General features: G+C 41.8%; 1 protein-coding gene and 1 long non-coding RNA gene across 3 annotated transcripts in view; one reads left to right on the top strand and one right to left on the bottom strand.

Moving 5' to 3' along the window:
* dera (deoxyribose-phosphate aldolase (putative)) overlaps positions 1 to 19,294 on the bottom strand; it is a 45,709-nt gene that overhangs the window by 5,158 nt on the left and 21,257 nt on the right. The window lies entirely within an intron of this gene.
* On the top strand, positions 1,083 to 7,977 carry LOC148145891 (uncharacterized). Its single transcript, XR_015761174.1, has 3 exons — positions 1,083 to 1,364; positions 7,375 to 7,687; positions 7,830 to 7,977. It is a non-coding gene; the product is annotated as an uncharacterized LOC148145891 (long non-coding RNA).

Below are 19,294 nucleotides of genomic sequence, written 5' to 3'. Positions count from 1 at the left end.
TTTTCTCTCCACAGGTCTGCTGAGTTTTTCCAGCAATTTCTGATTTGGAAAGATATTTATTTGATTGCTGATGAAGAACAGCAGGAAGCCCTCTTTTCTGTCCTTCCACCAATCCCACCAGAAACAAATTGAATAGCCAAGTTGTGGGATCTTGCTCTGTGTACATTCAGTGCCATATGCATCTACACTGCTAGCTACACTTGTAATAATTAATTGGATGTGAAGCGTGGCAATGGAGTACAGAAATATGATTTAATATTTTCTAAACAACCTGTACAGAGATGTTATTACACACCTCTACAGCAGATGGGACTTGAACACAGGCCTCTTAGCCCAGAGACAGGGACACTACCAGTACACCATAAGAGCCCCTGAGTACTACTTTGAAAATAGTCAGTGTCATGGAGACGATCAAACATTTATTTGAAAAGTAAGCACATGCTTGCTCGAGATGGTATGCATCTTTAAATGTATCCCCAAGATGGTACACATAACTTTATTCCCATTGAATTCCTGATTACTGGTACTGTGGAAACATTTCAACTTGAGCAAAAGGTGGTGTAGGGAAGTTCCACACACCATTTTTGGAAACATCAAATTTTTGCAAGCATTTTGGACAAGGTCCTAAAACAGCACTATCCAAATTCTAAATGCAATGTGTGACTGGATCCCTGTGTAGGGAGTGAAACTCATTTACTCAGTGTGTCGAAATGAGTGTAAAGTGACAGTTTTTACTGCAAGAAATACGAGGTCACAAGAAGCCATGTGTTCAAAGGCAGCATATGTCAGTCTGTGGAAGGCAAGATTTCACTGGTATTGAGGGCTCGTGCTTCCAGACAGCTTTCAAAAAACATCATTCTGATGGATGCTATCCATCAGACTTTCCCTCCTTAGGAATGTGGGAGCTTATTTTGGCTGCCAAGTGAAGCCTTAAAGATTTGGGTGTGATCTCTGGAGAGTAGTGTTGTCAGAGCGAAATGATTGGAATTTGGCCACAAATTAAGTTGAATGAAATTCTGAAGAAATACTATGCAGAGCTTTTTTTATTAGAAGCAGGTACACCAGTGTGGACAATAGGAGCAACTGAAGTGAGGAGGAAATCAAAGAGGTTGATCACATGGTGGGTGACAAGTATTGCAAGTTGTGAAAGAAGTAATATCATGTGACCCTCGCCATTTTGATTGCAACCTAAATCTTTGTAAACAAGCAGTACACAAAAGATTAGAAACACCATTTTAAACTTTGTATGTTACTAATACATTACAGTACTTCATTGATTTTAAGACTTTTTAGAGAGGGAAATAAATTGGAATATCTCCAGCACACATGATGGAGGAAGGTTACTTGCATGACTCTGCCTCAAGGTGAGTGAAATTATGGGGTAATTTGTTAGATGTATACCAGTGGCCAAGTACTTAGGAAATTTAGGCTTGAAGTACATTTTAAAAATGTGGACTGTCCGTGTTTTAACTACATCGTTACATGGTGCACAATGCAGTGATTGATATACCTCAATTTTTTCTTAAAAACCCTATTCCTCTTGGCCTCTTCCCAACAAAGCATGCAAAAATGAGCAATGGCAATAAGCCTAGGAGTTAAGTTCAATCCTTCAATGTAGCGCGGGCAGCAGCGGAGGAAGTGATGTGGACCGGAGGGGCAGTCGGGAAGGAAAGCAGTGACCATATACATCAGCAAGGCGGCTAAACCCGAGACTCTACTACTGTAGTGCCTCCCACCCGCCCTCCTCCTCTAACTAGTTAATAAGTATGAAGAGTGGGAGCGACGACCAGGGGACTGCCGGTAATATATCTGGGCAGTGGCTGAACCTGAGACACTACACGTGTTGTGTCTCCCCCCCCCCCCCCCCCCAACCAAAAATAGGACTCTGGTTTGTTAAGGTAAGGATTTTCTATTTCTTTATCGGTGAATGGTTAAAAATTACTTTTTATGGTTTATCTATTAATTGGTTTTTAGAAAAAGACTATAGCAGAGAGGTATCAGAAAGTATTTTAACTCAAACCTATACAAGTAATAAAGTAATTAACTAAGCAGAGATGGCTGGGCAAGTGATGTGCTATAGCTGTATGATATGGGAGCTGGCTGATCCCATTGTGAATGGCAGTGATCACATCTGCAGCAAGTGTTGGTTGCTGGAAGAACCCTGGCTGAGAGTTGATGATCTGGATTCTGAGCTTCAAACACTGCGGCACATCCGGGAGGGGGAGAGTTACCTGGATGCTTTGTTTCAGGAGGCAGTCACACCTGGGAGATTAAGTAATTCACACTCAGCTAGTGATCAGGGACATCAAAGTGTGACTGTAAGTGAGGCAGGCAGGGGGAACTTGAGTTCAGGAGTGCAGGAGCCTCAGCCCTTGACCTTGTCCAAAAGATATGAGATTCTTGCTCCCTGTACGGATGAGGAAAAGGGCTCTGGACAGGATGAGCCAGCTGACCACGGCACCATGGTGCAGAAGGCCATTCAAGAAGGGGAGCAAAAAGCCAAGTAGTTGTTATAGGGGATTCTATAATTAGGGGGACAGATTGTATCCTATGCAAGCTGGATCGGGAGTCTCGCATGGTGTGTTGCCTGCCCGGTGCCAGGGTGCGGGACATCTCCGACCGGCTTGAAAGGATATTGGAGCGGGAGGGGGAGAATCCAATTGTTGTGGTCCACGTTGGGACTAACAACATAGGCAAGACTAGGGTGGAGGACCTGTTTGGGGATTATCAAGCACTAGGAAGGAAATTGAAGTACAGGTCCTCAAGGGTCATAATCTCCGGATTACTGCCCGAGCCACGTGCCGATTGGCATAGGGATAAGAAAATTAGGGAAGTAAACACGTGGCTAAGGGATTGGTGTGGGAAAGAGGGATTCTATTTCATGGGGCATTGGCATCAGTTTTGGAACCGGGGGGATCTGTACCGTTGGGACGGTCTCCACCTGAACCAATCTGGTACCAATGTACTAGCGAAGAGGATAAATAGGGTGGTCAGTAGGACTTTAAACTTCTGAGTTGGGGGGAAGGGCAAGTGAAAGCGATGGAATATGGAGTTAAATGGAAAGATAAGCAGGAGGATAGCATGTATGCAGATGGATTTAACCTTGAAATAGATTAGGAATGCAACAAAAAGGAAGGATAATTTAGGACATCTTATGACTTCCAATATCTCTAATGATAAGAATGTTAGCATAAAGGCACTTTACCTGAATGCTCGTAGCATTCGTAACAAAGTAGATGAACTAACGGCACAGATCATCATGAATGATTATGATGTGGTAGGCATCACAGAGACATGGTTGCAGGGGGTTCAGGACTGGCAGTTAAACATCCAAGGATTTACAACTTATTGAAAAGACAGGGAGGAGGGCAGAGGGGGCGGGGTGGCCTTGTTAGTTAAGAACAAAATTAAATCTATGGCACTGAATGACATAGGGTCGGATGATGTGGAGTCTGTGTGGGTGGAATTGAGGAACCACAAAGGCAAAAAAACCATAATGGGAGTTAAGCACAGACCTCCTAACAGTGGTCAGGACCAGAGGTGCAACATGTACCGGGAAATAGAAAAGGCATGTCAGAAAGGTAAGGTCACGGTGATCATGGGGGACTTCAATATGTAGGTGGACTGGGTAAATAATGTTGCCAGTGGACCCAAAGAAAGGGAATTCTTGGAATGCTTACAGGATGGCTTTTTGGACAGCTTGTCATGGAGCCCACAAGGGAGCAGGCTATTTTGGACCTAGTGCTATGTAATGAACCAGACTTGATAAAAGATCTTAAAGTAAGGGAACACTTAGGAAGCAGCGATCATAATATGGTAGAGTTCAGTCTGCAGTTTGAAAGAGAGAAGGCAAAATCGAATGTAATGGTGTTACAGTTAAACAAAGGTAATTATGAGGGCATGAGAGAGGAACTGACGAAAATCGACTGGAAGCAGAGCCTAGCAGGGAAGACAGTAGAGCAAAAATGGCAGGAGTTTGTGGGTATAATTGAGAACACAGTACAGAGGTTCATCCACAAGAAGAGAAAGATTATCTGGGGAGGGATTAGACAGCCATGGCTGACAAAGGAAGTCAGGAAATGTATCAAAGAAAAAGAGAGATCCTATAAAGTGGCCAAGAGCACTGGGAAATCAGAAGATTGGGAAGGCTACAAAAACAAACAGAGGATAACAAAGTGAGAAATAAGGAAGGAGAGGATCAAATATGAAGCTAGGCTAGCCAGTAATATTAGAAATGATAGTAAAAGTTTCTTTCAATACATAAGAAACAAACGACAGGCAAAAGTAGACATTGGGCCACTTTAAACTGATGCTGGAAAGCTAGTGATGGGACATAAGGAAATAGCTGGAGGACTTAATAAGTACTTTGCGTCAGTCTTCACAGCGGAAGACATGAGTAATATCCCAACAATTAAAGGGAGTCAGGGGGCTGAGTTGAGTATGGTTTCCATTATAAAAGAGATAGTGCTCGAAAAGCTAAAAGGTCTTAAAATTGACAAATCTCCTGGCCCCGATGGGGTACATCCTAGAGTTCTGAGGGAGGTGGCTGAGGAAATAGCGGAGGCATTGGTTGAGATCTTTCAAAAGTCACTGGAGTCAGGGAAAGTCCCGGATGATTGGAAGATCGCTGTTGTAACCCCCTTGTTCAAGAAAGAATCAAGACAAAAGATGGAAAATTATAGGCCAATTAGCCTAACCTCGGTTGTTGGTAAAATTCTAGAATCCATCGTTGAGGATGAGGTTTCTAAATTCTTGGAAGAGCAGGGTCGAATTAGAACAAAACATGGATTTAGTAAGGGGATGTCGTGCCTGACAAACCTGTTAGAATTCTTTGAAGAGGTGACAAGTAGGTTAGACCAGGGAAACCCAGTGGATGTTGTCTATCTAGACTTCCAAAAGGCCTTTGATAAGGTGCCACACGGGAGGCTGCTGAGTAAGGTGAGGGCCCATGGTGTCCGAGGTGAGCTAGTGGCATGGATTGAGGATTGGTAGCCGGTGACAAGCGGTGTCCCACAGAGTTCAGTGTTGGGGCCGCAGCTGTTCACGTTATATCTTAATGATCTGGATGAAGGTACTGGGGGCATTCTAGCGAAGTTTGCCGATGATACGAAGATAGCTGGACAGGCAGGTAGTACTGAGGAAGTGGGGAGGCTGCAGACGGATCTAGACAGTTTGGGAGAGCGGTCCGGGAAATGGCTGATGAAGTTCAATGTGAGCAAATGCGAGGTCTTGCACTTTGGAAAAAAGAGTACAAGCATAGACTACTTTCTAAATGGTGAGAAAATTCGTAAAGCCAAAGTACAAAGGGATCTGGGAGTGCTAGTCGAGGATTCTCTAAAGGTAAACATGCAGGTTGAATCCGTGATTAAGAAAGCGAATGCAATGTTGTCATTTATTTCAAGACGGTTGGAATATAAAAGCAGCAATGTGCTACTGAGACTTTATAAAGCTCTGGTTCGGCCCCATTTGGAGTACTGTGTCCAGTTTTGGTCCCCACACCTCAGGAAGGACATACTGGCACTGGAGCGTGTCCAGCGGAGATTCACACGGATGATCCCTGGAATGGGAGGTCTAACATAAGAGGAACGGCTGAGGATCCTGGGATTGTACTCATTGGAGTTTAGATGGTTAAGGGGAGATCTAATAGAAACTTACAAGATAATACATGACTTGGAAAGGGTTGACGCTAAGAAATTGTTTCCGTTGGGCGGGGAGATTAGGACCCGTGGGCACAGCCTTAAAACTAGAGGGGGTCAATTCAGAACAGAAATGCGGAGACATTTCTTCAGCCAGAGAGTGGTGGGCCTGTGGAATTCATTGCCGCGGAGTGCAGTGGAGGCCGGGACGCTAAATGTCTTCAAGGCAGAGATTGATAAATTCTTGATGTCACAAGGAATTAAGGGCTATGGGGAGAATGCGGGTAAGTGGAGTTGAAATGCCCATCAGCCATGATTAAATGGCGGAGTGGACTTGATGGGCCGAATGGCCTTACTTCCACTCCTATGTCTTATGGTCTTATGCTCTGACAAAGCAGACCCAACTACCATTCGAGATGGGGGAAGAGATATATGCCAAATGGAGGAGGAATGCTTTTAGGATTCACCGAAAAGGGTACAATTCTGAAATTGCATTATGCACTCTCGATTATAAGTAATAATACAAACCACTTGAACATTGTTTCTATCTCTCTGAAATCCAAATGTAACATTTCAAAACATAAATTAATACTTCTGCTGAAAAAAAGATTCTTTTGTTAGGGATTTTACTTAAAAAATAAGGGAGCACTTCTTTATGCTGCCTCAGTCGGCTTTCTTCTTCATTTTTACACAGGCAAATTCATCTTTTATACAGTCTATAATCAGATTTTCCTTATGACATTTAATAATCAGCTTTTGATGAAAAAGATAGATAACATTCTTATTCTCGATGCTTCACAATGTGTCTTAATTACATCCACTACTGAATTCATTTGCTTCAATTCTCCAAGGATTTTAGCTGCAATTCTGCACCTCATCACTAAACAGGACAAGATTAACATTTTTCAGTTCATTAAAGAAATGTTCTATGTGTTATTTCCTTTGTACTCATCTTTCTTAATTATCACTTAATGGCTAACGCTTTTTAAATACATTTTCCAGAATTAAAGAACTATTCATTTGCAAACTAAAAGACTGTGTGAAGTGTGATATAAAATTACTGACTCCAAAGATTAATGTATCAAATTATTACTCTAACTTTAAAATTCTAAGTCATGGATTATTTAATGAGAAAAGACCAGAGCAAAAGAATATATTATGTGGAAAAAAGTGTTAAATTAATTTTCAAAGCAGATCAGTATGCAATTAGTTATAATCAACTTTATCTTCAATTATGATAAAAGAATGAAATTATATTTTGGTTTTTTTGAGAACTTGCTTTTTGTTTCATAACTGATGACCAAAGCTCATGGTTCTGTTCTTGCATTGCTGGAAAGAGTTCCCAATGAGAAATGTCCTGTTTAACAGTACTGGGTAGGTAATAGTAATGATGGCGCTGGTGGGCCGGGGCTGGCGTAATATTCAAAAGAACAAGTTCAATGTCATAATGTTTTAATGACTTGTGCAATTAATAAAAAAGATACAAGATAATGCAGGAGGCAATTAAAGCCAACTGGCTAACAGATTCAACAGTGGGCCAGCATACTAGAAAGTTAAAATGAAAATTATTACATTATGCTGTAGTCAAATGACAGCTTGTCTGTTATTTCAGACTTTGACAAGTATTGTAGGTTTCTGCATAGTAAGTTGTTAAATCTGAGTCATACTGAACAGGACAAGATTAACATTTTTCAATTCATTAAAGAAATGTTCTGTGTGTTATTTCCATTGTAAACAGCCCCTTCTTTGGCGATGTCTCAAGAATTCTCCATCCATCCCATTCACAACTCAACTGAACAGTGATCACAGAGGAATCCATGACATGAAACAGGAATTGAAGCTAGATCATCCTCTTTTCCAGACGCCAGTTAGTGAAACTTTACAAAAGATTTTGAATGGAAATAGTCAAAAACCGAGAAAAAGAGCAATTCTGGAAAGCCTAGGAGAGTGTCTTGGCCTCCAAAGAAGTTTGTAGGTACGGGAATACAAAAAAAATACATGAAATGATGGAAATCCAAAATAAACATGAACATGTTGAACATATCCAGCAGGTCAGTCAGCATCATCAAGCAAAAGACAAGATTAAATTTGTTAAGACTACATCCCTTACTTGTAGTTTCTCAATCTTAGCAAAATTGACTTTGCTGGAGGAGACTCACACACAAAGGGTTAACCTGTATTTTTTATTTGCAGATACTGAATGACCTCCTGTGTACTCTCTTTTACTACAGTGATGCATCTTGGACAGAGAAACAAAAAACTGTTATTCAGTTGAACATCTTCATTCAAGTGAAGTAGTTCAATCCAAAACTAGGGTCCTAAATTTAAATAAAGGAAACTACCAAGGTATGAGGAGCGTGTTGGCTGTTAATAACAAGATAGCTTCACTTAAAGATAGAACAGATGAAGTGCACATGCAATAGTCAATACTTAAAGAACAAGTGCATGCATTGCAGCAGATATACCTTCCTTTCGGATGAAAAAGCAGAATAGAAAATGTGACCATCGTGGTTAACAACATAAATTGAGGATAGCATTAAATCCAAAACGCAGCCTGACGAAGTTGACAGAAGAAAGCAGCAAGCTTGAGGTCTGGGAGAAGTTAGAATTTGTAGGAGGATCAGGAAGGGAGGAAAGTTGCAAGGATTATAAAGCAGACTGAAAAGGCTTCAATAAACTATGTAAAAAGAGGAAAGAAAAATTAGTAAAGACAAATGTAGACCCTTTAAAGTCCAAGAAAGGAAAATTCATAATGGAAAACAAGAAAATGGCAGAGCAATTAAACAACTATTTTTGTTTCGTCATCACAGATGAACACACAAAAAAATCACAAAAATGCTAGGGAAGGATAAATTAAGAAGGTTAGTATTATTTTAAAAAACAGCTGGAGAAGTTGATGTGGCCAAGAGAGATAGATCCCCAGGACCTGATCATTTCCATCCCTGGGTAATAAAGGAGTTGGCTAAGGGAATAGTAGATGCAATGAATTGTCATCTTCCAAAATCCTGCATATTCTGGAACAGACCTGGCAGATTGGATAGTGGTAAATGTAACCCCACTGGTTAAAACTGGAGGAAGAATCCTTAAAAATACCAACTAAATTGTACAAAGTCAAGATGGAAACATGAAAGGGACAGACAGATTTCCAGAAGTTAAATGTGTCAAGAGCTATGGGAGTGTGAAGGTCGACCGTGTTGAAATAGAGGATCATCCATTTGGGATACCACCCACGCCCTCCACCTCCTCCATGATTTTCACTTCCCTGGTCCCCAATGCCTTATCTTCACCATGGACATCCAGTCCCTGTACACCTCCATCCCCCATCACGAAGGCCTCAAAGCCCTCCGCTTCTTCCTTTCCCGCCGTACCAACCAGTACCCTTCCACTGACACCCTCCTTCGACTGACTGAACTGGCCCTCACTCTGAACAACTTTTCTTTCCAATCCTCCCACTTCCTCCAAACCAAAGGAGTAGCCATGAGCACCCACATGGGCCCTAGCTATGCCTGCCCCTTCATAGGATATGTGGAACAGTCCATCTTCCGCAGCTACACTGGCACCACCCCCCACCTTTTCCTCCGCTACATCGATGACTGTATTGGCGCTGCCTCGTGCTCCCACGAGGAGGTTGAACAGTTCATCCACTTTACCAACACCTTCCACCCCGACCTCAAATTTACCTGGACCGTCTCAGACTCCTCCTTCCCCTTCCTCGACCTCTCCATTTCTATCTCGGGTGACCAAATCCACATGGGCATTTACTATAAACCGACTGACTCCCACAGCTACCTAGACTACACCTCCTCCCACCCTGCCCCCTGTAAACACGCTATTCCCAATTCCTTTGTCTCCGCCGCATCAGCTCCCAGGAGGACCAGTTCCAATACCGTACAACCCAGATGGCCTCCTTCTTCAAAGACCGCAATTTCCCCCCCAGACGTGATTGACGATGCCCTCCACCGCATCTTCTCCACTTCCCGCTCCTCCGCCCTGGAGCCCTGCCCCTCCAATCGCCATCAGGACAGAACCCCACTGGTCCTCACCTACCACCCCACCAACCTCCATAAGAAGGGCTCATGCCCGAAACGTCGATTCTCCTGCTCCTTGGATGCTGCCTGACCTGCTGCGCTTTTCTAGCAACACATTTTCAGCAGCATCATCCATCAATGAGCTTGATTAGCTAAATGACCCACTCCTCCTCCTATGTTTCTTAACTGGAGGACCTAACATAGGTTTGAAGATGAACGGTACATGAGGGTCTTCATTATCTTAACTGACAGAATCAGAAAGCACACAGCAACTTCTGTGAAAATTAAAACAAGATACTGCAAGTTATCTTGCTAAAAGCCAAGGGTGTTAGTGCATAAAGTGTTAAATATATTCATTCTTACAATGCAACAGGAAACATATGTACATGACAAAGCTTTTGGAAAGAAAACTTTATAATGGGCAGGAATCTGTGAGCCCTTCCCTTCCTATTCTGATGGTCACAGTTGGTATATGAAGAAGACATGAAGTGAAAGCATGAAGGTTTCGCTCCAACTCACTGCATTAACATCGAATTAGGTTTCACTCTTTATTTAGTCTACAAATAAAAGTCACTTTTTTTTGTTCATTTGTGGAATGTGGATGTCACTGGCTGGGCCAGCGTGTATTGCCCATCTCTAGTTGCCCTTGAGGTGGTGGTGATGAGCTACCTTCTTGAGCTGCTGTAATCCATGTTTTGTAGTTAGACTCACAATGCCATTAGGGAGGGAGTTCCAGAATTTTGCCCCAATGACAGTGAAAGAACAGCAATAGATGTCCAAGTCAGGATGGTGATGACTTGGAGGGGAGCTTGCAAGTGGCAGTATTCCCATGTATCTGCTGCCCTTGTCCTTCTAGGTGAAAGCGGCTGTGAGCTTGGAAAGTGCTGTCTAAGAAGCCTTGGTGAATTTGTGACCAAAACATGTTCCCACACAAAAGTAGTTTTTCATAGAGTTGTGATATACTCTTTAAATCTATTTTATAAATCATAATTTAAAGCATTTTTCTGAGTGTAAGGGAGGTAAGGAGCTTATTTTCCACAGCAATTACAGTGTGATTGTTCTTTCACAACAATTTTATCATCTTCATCTGAATTGGTTTTCCCTTCACAAAAAAATGCCATTTGTTCATCTGCTCAAGACATGTAAAATGGTCAAAATAAAGCTTCAGACAAACATGAATGAGTGCAATAAAGTGATATTAAATACAAGACCAGAATTTTAAAAAGCATTTGAAGATGTAAATTTTAGCACTGAACAAACTACTGACCAAGCCCTGTAGTAACATAACTCAGACAGAAAGCATGCAATGTGATAGAAAAGCTTTATGGATTAGGATAGGCGTTTGGAGTGTAAGAGAATCTGCCTCTCAAGTTTATCTCTGGAATGCCATGTTCAGCACTGGTGCCTTTGCAACACAAAAAAATAAGGAACTTGCTTTTATTTTCCTCAGGAAGTCCCAAAACAGTGTGTTCCACAGGGATCAGTACTGGGTCTGCTTTTATTTGTCATTTATATAAACAATTTGGATGAGAATATATGGGGCATGGTGAGGAAGTTTGCAGATGACACCAAAATTGAATAAATATGAGGTCTTGCATTTTAGCACCACAAACAAGGACAGAACTTATACAATTAATAGTAGGGTTCTGGGTAGTGTTGTAGAACAGAGATGCCAAGGAGTTGAGATACATAATTCTTTGAAATTTGCAGGTAGACACCATGGTTAAGGCGGCGTTGGTGTGCCTGCCTTTATTGCTCAGACCTTTGAGTATCAGAGGTGGGATGTTGTTGAGGTTGTACAGGACATTACTGAGACCTCTTCTGGAGTAGTGTGCGGAGTTCTGGTTACCCTGTTATGGGAAGGATATTCTTAAACTGCAGAGGTTCAGAAAAATTTTACCAGATGTGACTGGGAATGGAGGGTTTAAGATATAAAAACACACTGGAAAGCCTTGGATTTACTTCACTGGAGCATAGAAGGTTGAACGGCAACCTTACTGAGGTGTCTAAGATCATGAGGGGTACAGATTAGGTGAACAACAAGGATCTTTTCCCTAGGGTGGAGAGTTCAAAATTAGGGGGCATATTTTAATATGAGAAGAGAAAGATTTATAAAGGACGGAGGGGCAACTTTTTTTCCACAGAGTGGTTTGTGGAATCAACTACCAGAGAAAGTAATGGATGCAAGTACAGCTTACATTTAAAAGACATTTGGATGGGTTCATGAATAGGAAAGATTTGGAGGGATATGGGCCAAGTGCAGGCAGATGGGACTAGTTTAGTATGGGAACATGGCTGACGTGGACTGGTTGGACCAAAAGGCCTGTTTCCATGCTGCACGATTCTGTGACTTTACAGCAATGAACTGTTGATGCGCAGTGAGTGTTAAGGATCAACTGCAGCAACCAGTGTGCAGAAATGTCATAAAACACAAATAAGCAGATAGTCTGTTCTTGGCTGCTGAATGGTAAATGTTAGCTTGGAAACTGGGTGAACTTACCTGCACGTTTTCCAAGTTGTTTCACAGAAGGTTGGACGGGTGCTTGAATAGATGGCTAATATCTCTCTCCCCCTCTGGAAAGGCTAATCTTTGGTGTCCACCCTTACTTTTGTTATATGAATGCTACTGAGTATATGAAGCACAATTCTTACAGTCTACTGCCTAGCATGTTCACAAAAAAAAGCCTATCCTGGTAGCTGATTTTCAATGGTATCTGCAGCTTCATTTTGGACTGTAGCAATTGAACTTGGCTAAGTGGCTGCAGTAGCCTGATTAAGAGATGTAGTAGAGGTAGCCATGGAGTCAGACCATCTTCCTGTCTTTTCCATTTAAAAATCCATAACAGACCAGGATACAAGACAAGTGACAGGAGGGCATGGGCCAGTGAAAAAGCGGTAACAAAAAATAAACTGGGGTTATATAAATGAATATCTCGATATTATGTTCACTCTGCCAAGCAGCTCTTTAATAGTAAGATCAATTTCTGACTTTCAAGGGAGAGAGACCACAAGTAACAGCACCACCTACTGCAAAATTTAAAAAAAACTACAAAGCTACTTTATGAATACTAATGTGAAACATTTAAACACTCCCAATGCATGATACTCTCAAACTGAAAATAAAAATATCCTTTTCAGTTGACCTCAAACTCTCAATATATTTGAATCTGATATTGTTAATGAAGCTCCTTTAGGCACCAAATATTAAGTTACTATGTAACTATTAACACCTTTTGTACAGCAAGATGAACTCCATACCAATATTTATCAAATAAGCCACAGTTATTTGGGAAGATGGCCAAAGATCATGGACATACAAGGTAGATATGGAGTATCTTAAAAGAGTGATTTTCAGTTGGTGAGCTGTGGCACACTGGTGTTTCACAACAGGTGAGAAGTGAGCTGCAAAATCTCCGGGAAGCAGCACTGCTATATCTGGGTAATTCTGAAGACCTTCTCTTCTCTGTGTCTATTATTGAAGACTGTACCTGCTGACCTTTGTCTTTGTACAAGCAATGGAGAAAGGAAACAACACTCTGTGATGCAGCCAGCTTGCACACAGAGTCATAGAGATGTACAGCACGGAAGCAGACCCTTCGGTCCAACTCGTCCATGCCAACCAAATATCCCAAACCAATCTAGTCCCACTTGCCAGCACCCGCCACATATCCCTTCAAACCCTTCCTATTCATATATCCATCCAGATGCTTTTTAAATGCTGTAATTGTACCAGCCTCCACCACTTCCTCTGGCAGCTCATTCCATACACTTACCACGCTCTGCATTGCCCCTTAGGTCCCTTTTATATCTTTCCCCTCACCCAAAACCTATGCCCTCTAGTTCTGGACTTTCCCACCCCAGGGAAAAGACCTTATCTATTTATCCTATCCATGCTCCTCGTAATTTTATAAACCTCTGAGGTCACCCCTCAGCCTCTGATGCTCCAGGGAAAACAGCCCCAGCCTCTTCAGACTCTCCCTATAGCTCAAAACCTCCAACCCTGGCAACACACTTGTAAATCTTTTCTGAACCCTTTCAAGTTTCACAACATCCTTCTGACAGGATGTGTAGGACTAAACATTTGGTAAGAGCATGTGCAATGAGTTTCCATAGTTCTGATCAGAGACGAAACAACACACATACAATAAAGAGGCACAAAGTTGCTGAATGGGTTTGAGCTATAAGGAGAGGTCGAACAGGCTGGTGCTGTTCAACCTGGATCATCAGAGGTTGAAGGGTGATCTTATAGCAGTTTATAAAATCATGAGGGGCATGGATAAGGTAAACAGACAAGGTCTTTTCCTGGGAGTGGGGGAGTCCAGAACTAGAGGGCATAGGTTTCGAGTGAGAGAGGAAAGATTTAAAAGGGACCTAAGGGGCAACTTTTTCATGTAGAGGGTGGTGCGTGTATTGAATGAAGTGCCAGAGGAAGTGGTGGAGGCTGGTACAATTGCAACATTTAAAAGGCATCTGGATGGGTACATGAATAGGAAAGGTTTGGAAGGATATGGGTTAAGTGCTGGCAAATGGGACTAGATTATTTTAGGATAACTGGTCGGCGTGGATGAGTCGGAAACCAAAATTTCCGTGCTGCACATCTCTAAGACTCTACGGCTGTTAAATTGGTCTCCCTGCCTAGACACATTTTCATATTATAAAGCAAATAATGTTTTTGGATTTTTTTTAGTTATGTCACTATAACTGTCACTTCAGGTCCTGAAGAAGGGTTACACCCGAAAGGTCGGACTTCTACACTTCCTAATGCTGCCTGGCTTCTGTGTTCTTCCAGCCTCCTGCCTGTCTACTTTGGATCTTCATGGACAGGCAATGCTGCTTGTTACTTACTTAAATGTCTTACCTGCACAGATTAAGTTGGCAAACACTGCGTTGGTACAAAATAAGACACCATTTACAGATGAAACATCCATCTCTGGTGAATAAACCCATTCAATACTTTAAGCTTAAGAGGACAAAACATCATGCAGACCCAACACCTGATGGACTGTGCTCAAGTATTGCATAAACCACAAATGCCAGTTATCTGGTGGCTGATCTTGCAGCAACATCAAAGATGCCCTATATTATTTCAGAAACCTTAATCATGCCTATATGTAAAAAAATCATAGATGAGATGACAGGAGCTGATACTGCAAATAAAATCAACAAAGTTCCACTCTGATAATGGTTAAATGGCAAATTGATGACATGTCAGCTGATATCGAAAGGTACTGAAAGTGAAGTTAGCTCCTAATGGGAAGGTTGCTTTATAAATTGACGAGTCTACCAATACAAGCAGACACTGCCAGCTGCTGGTCATCATTTGATATGTTTATGTGAATCCAATTGAGGAGATTTTTTTCTACTCTAAGGAGCCACTGATTCGTGCACCTATTGAAGAAATATTTTGGGTAAAAGTTACCTACTCGAGGGAAAACAAACCTATCTGGTCCATGTGTTCGAGCATTTTCACTTACGGAGCAGTCCCCATGATGAAGAAAATCAAAGCATGTGTCAGTAAGCTGAAACAGCAAAATCCTGACCTTCAGATGAACCACTGCATCCTCCACCGTGAAGTTCTTTTAGCCAAAACAATACCACCACAGTAAGCTGCTGGATTAGAGCAAGCTGTGAATTACATAAAATCGTGGCCATCGAAATCACATTTGATCACTATTTTGTGTGCAGAGATGAGGGTCAAAGAGTTTACCGTTGGAGATGTAATGGTTAATGCTGGTGAAGGTTCATGCCCAAGTTCATGAGCCCAGAAGAGGAATGACACAGAGTGTGCAACAACACATGAACCGCCTTATAAGACGTTACAATCTGATGGTAACTGGTGAGCTAAGTTGGAATATCCTTCAGATATTTTTAGCCTTCTCAATGAGCTGAATACTAAATTGCAAAAGGAGGAACAAGATGATCCTGACCACCAGTGATAAACTTCAAGGTTTCAGGTGAAAATTAGGCCCTTGGCAAGAGACAGTGGCTGGGGTTTCACTCTAGCTGTTTCCACCAACATCATTAGCTGCAGACATAGCTGTCAAGATGCACAGCTTTACATTCAAACACATCTAAGCAGTGCAAGGAAAGTCCAAATTCTCCTGCTTCTCAACAAACGTGGAAGACTACAACTGGATGCATGATCCATTCAATCTCCCGATTCAACACAAAAGCTATGTATTCTGATTTTTCCTTTTAACATCAGATTTATGGATTGATTCCACAATGAAGCTGAAGTCTGGAGAGGTGTTATAGTGTGTGGTTTCGCTGACAGTGGTACATGAATATTCAAAGATCTCTGACCATGCTATTGTTGTACTCTTGCCATTTGCGACGATGTACCTCTGCGAGCCAGCATTTTCAAAACTGGTGAACAGGAGGTGGTGCTTGTTGGTCCTTGGATGCTGCCTGACCTGCTCCTTGGATGCTGCCTGACCTGCTGCGCTTTTCCAGCAACACATTTTCAGCTCTGATCTCCAGCATCTGCATTCCTCACTTTCTCCGAGAAAATGCCTGAGTTTGGGCCCTTGGCAATTGGAGGCATGACTGTCAAGAATCAGCAAAATTGGATAAGTAAGATACTTCAAAGGATCGCAGGGTGCAGGTGGTTACAGACATCAGGAAGGTTAACACTAAGAGGAGATCTGGAAACAATGGCGAACACTTAAAAATCGAAGCATTACTCAATTTGGCAAGGTGAGCACAGGTGTGATGGGTAAATGCTACTTATAGAGTCATACAGCATGGAAACAGATCCTTTGGTCCAAACAGTCCATGCTGATCATAATCCCAAACTAAACTAGTCCCACCTGTCTGCTCCTAGCCCAGTGGCAGCTGAATTCAATTTAAGGAGGTTGTAAGAAGGAAACATGGTCATAATCAAGTCTAGAGGTAACACAGGTACAGATGACAGAGAGTTGCAGTTGGTGAATAGAGGTAAGGATGGAGTCAGACCCTGGAAAGGAGGTGGAAATTGGTTGTTATAATGTGTGGTCAGAAGCTCATTGCAGGGTTAAGAGCAACATCAAGGTTGTCAGCAATCTGCGTCAATATCCAACTATGTCCGAGAAAATTGATTAAGTCAGGGGCTGGAGAATGGAGTTTGTGGCAGGTACCAAAGACAACAGCTCCAGCCTCCTAATATTTAGATTGAGAAAATTTTTGGTCATCTGTTTCTGGAAGTTGGACAAGAATTCTGGTCATTTGAAGTGACTGATGGAATCCAGAGGTGGCAGCAGTGTGGAGATAGCTATTGTCCATGTAAATTTGAAACCTGACATTGTGCTTTTGGGTGTTGTTGTGGGGCAGCACATTGATGAAAAATAGAAGCAGGCCAAGGAGAAACCCTTAGGAGCCACCACAAGGAACCACATAGGAGAAGGAAGAACAGCTGATGCCAGTTCTCTGGTTTCTTTCTAGGTAAGAATGGACAAGGCAAGTGCAGTTCCATCCAGCTGGATGACAGTGGAGAGAGGATGGTGTGATCAACTATGTCAAAAGCAGCAGTCAGATCATGGAGGAAGAGGAGGGAGAAATTAACTTTGTCAGACTCACACAAGATTTTTTTGTGACTCTTAGAAGAGCAGTCTGGTGTTGTGACAGAGATGGAAACCTGAGGGATTCAAACACAAAGATCTGGGAAAGATGAGCAGGGAAGGGGAGAGAGAAGGTATTACCAAAACAGTTTCATATCTGTATATGTACCAATTGGTTACATGTAAAATAATTCAGTCTTGCAGAAATTCACATTCTACCTTTATCATATGAGTATAGTTTTAGAAGAGGCTGAATTACTTCTAACTTTGTCTTGTTCATCCCCACATGAAAATGCAGACTACAGTGGTGGTGAATTTTAACAGATGACTGGGAAATTCTTGTTCTTGCAGTACAAAATCTAGCCATGAGAATGAAGTTTCACTTTTTCTATTTAAAACATACGGCCGTGCAACTGAACTAAGACTCAAATTTGGGGAAGAGACAAGAACACATCTGCACATTAAAGGAGTGCTGTTCAAAAGAATCACAGAGTACACATTATTTTTCTCCCATCACTGGACAGAATTGTGAAGGAATAAGCATCTGCTGAATGGTTGCATGGCATTCAGATATAAAACCAGGCCTGCATTGTTACACTCTAAGTGAGCACTCCATCAGAGCTCTGTGGTTAAAGTATTCTTTAGTTACTAACTCACCAATGTTGACCATTTTTATTTAGCTTGTCAAAACCACTCAATTTAAACACATTTCCTCTTTCACCTGCACTCTAGGAACAACTGGAATGCTCTTGCAAAAATAAAAATGAAGTGTTGCATTAAAATGACTTCCAATTATCCAAACCAGCTAAAATTCTAGCGTACTTAAGAGAAAATGCATTTCTGCTAACAAGGAACAATCAATCTTCTAAATTACAAAGTAAAAATACAACTTACACAGTGTGAAATAAAGGGCAAATGCCAAATCTATATAAATAATTGGTCAAGCCACAGCTTAAAAAAAAATCCAATTTTGGATGCCATACTTTACATGAATTCCAGAACTAGACAACAGGAGACATTTATTAATATCAGAGATGAATAGGAAACTAGGGTATCAGATAACCTTTTTCACTGGAATATTGGATATGAAAATAGCTGGTAAAAGTAGAATTGGCTCATGTGCAGGAAGCAGCGAATGGTGATAAGTGGCTCTTTTTCAGGTTGGTGACCTGTGACCAGTGGGGTTCCAGATGGATCACAAGTGTTGGGACCACAACTGTTTACAATATATTTTAATGACTTGGAGGATGGAAGCAAAAGTATTATAGCCAAATTTGTAGATGACACAAAAAACAGGTTGCAAGAGCAGTACAAACAGTTGAGAGAGAGATATTGATAGGTTAACTAAGTGGACAAATAGTTGGCAAATGGAGTATAATGTGGGAAAATGTGAAGTTGCTCACTTCAGAAGGGAGAACAAAAGAACAACGTATTATTTGAATAAGAACTGCAGACAGCTGCAACACAAAGACACTTGGGAGTGCTTGTGCATGAAACACAGAATGGTCACACACAGGTGCAGCAAGTCAACAGGAAGGCCACTGGAATGTTAGCCCTTATTTCAAAAGGGATGGATTAGGTTTGGGGTTAGCAGCACAAGAGTAGGGAAGTCTTACTGCAACCAGTACAAAGTGCTGCTAAGACCTCATCTGGAGTACTGTGAGCAGCTTTGGTTCCCATATTTAAGGAAAGATATTATATTGGAGGCAGTTCTGAGAAAGTTCATTAAGATGATCCCTGGTATGGAACAAAGGCTAAACTGGTTGGGATTCTACTCACTGGAGTTTCGAAGAATGAGAGGCGATCTCATTGGAACGTTAAGAAGCTTGAGTAAAGCTGAGAGGATATTTCCCCTCATGGCAGTGTCTAGGACCAGAGGGCTAGTCTCAGAATAAAGGGACACCAATTAAAGACTGAAAAGAGGAGGACTTTCTTCTCTGAGGGTTGAGTGTCTTCGGAGTTCCCTGCCACTGAGCACTGTGGGGACAGAGTACTCGCCTATTTTTAAGGCTGAGACAGATTCTTGATCAGTAGGGGAATCAAGGGTTAAGCAGAAAATGTAGGAAAATGGGTATGCAGAATGTCAGATCAACCA

Source organism: Chiloscyllium plagiosum, unplaced genomic scaffold (assembly GCF_037043375.1).
Source record: "Chiloscyllium plagiosum isolate Xiang-an unplaced genomic scaffold, Cpla_swu_hap1 HiC_scaffold_23, whole genome shotgun sequence".
Classification (NCBI taxonomy): domain Eukaryota; kingdom Metazoa; phylum Chordata; class Chondrichthyes; order Orectolobiformes; family Hemiscylliidae; genus Chiloscyllium; species Chiloscyllium plagiosum.
The sequence above is the reverse complement of the archived record's forward strand: the minus strand, read 5'-3'. Positions and strand labels throughout refer to the sequence as shown.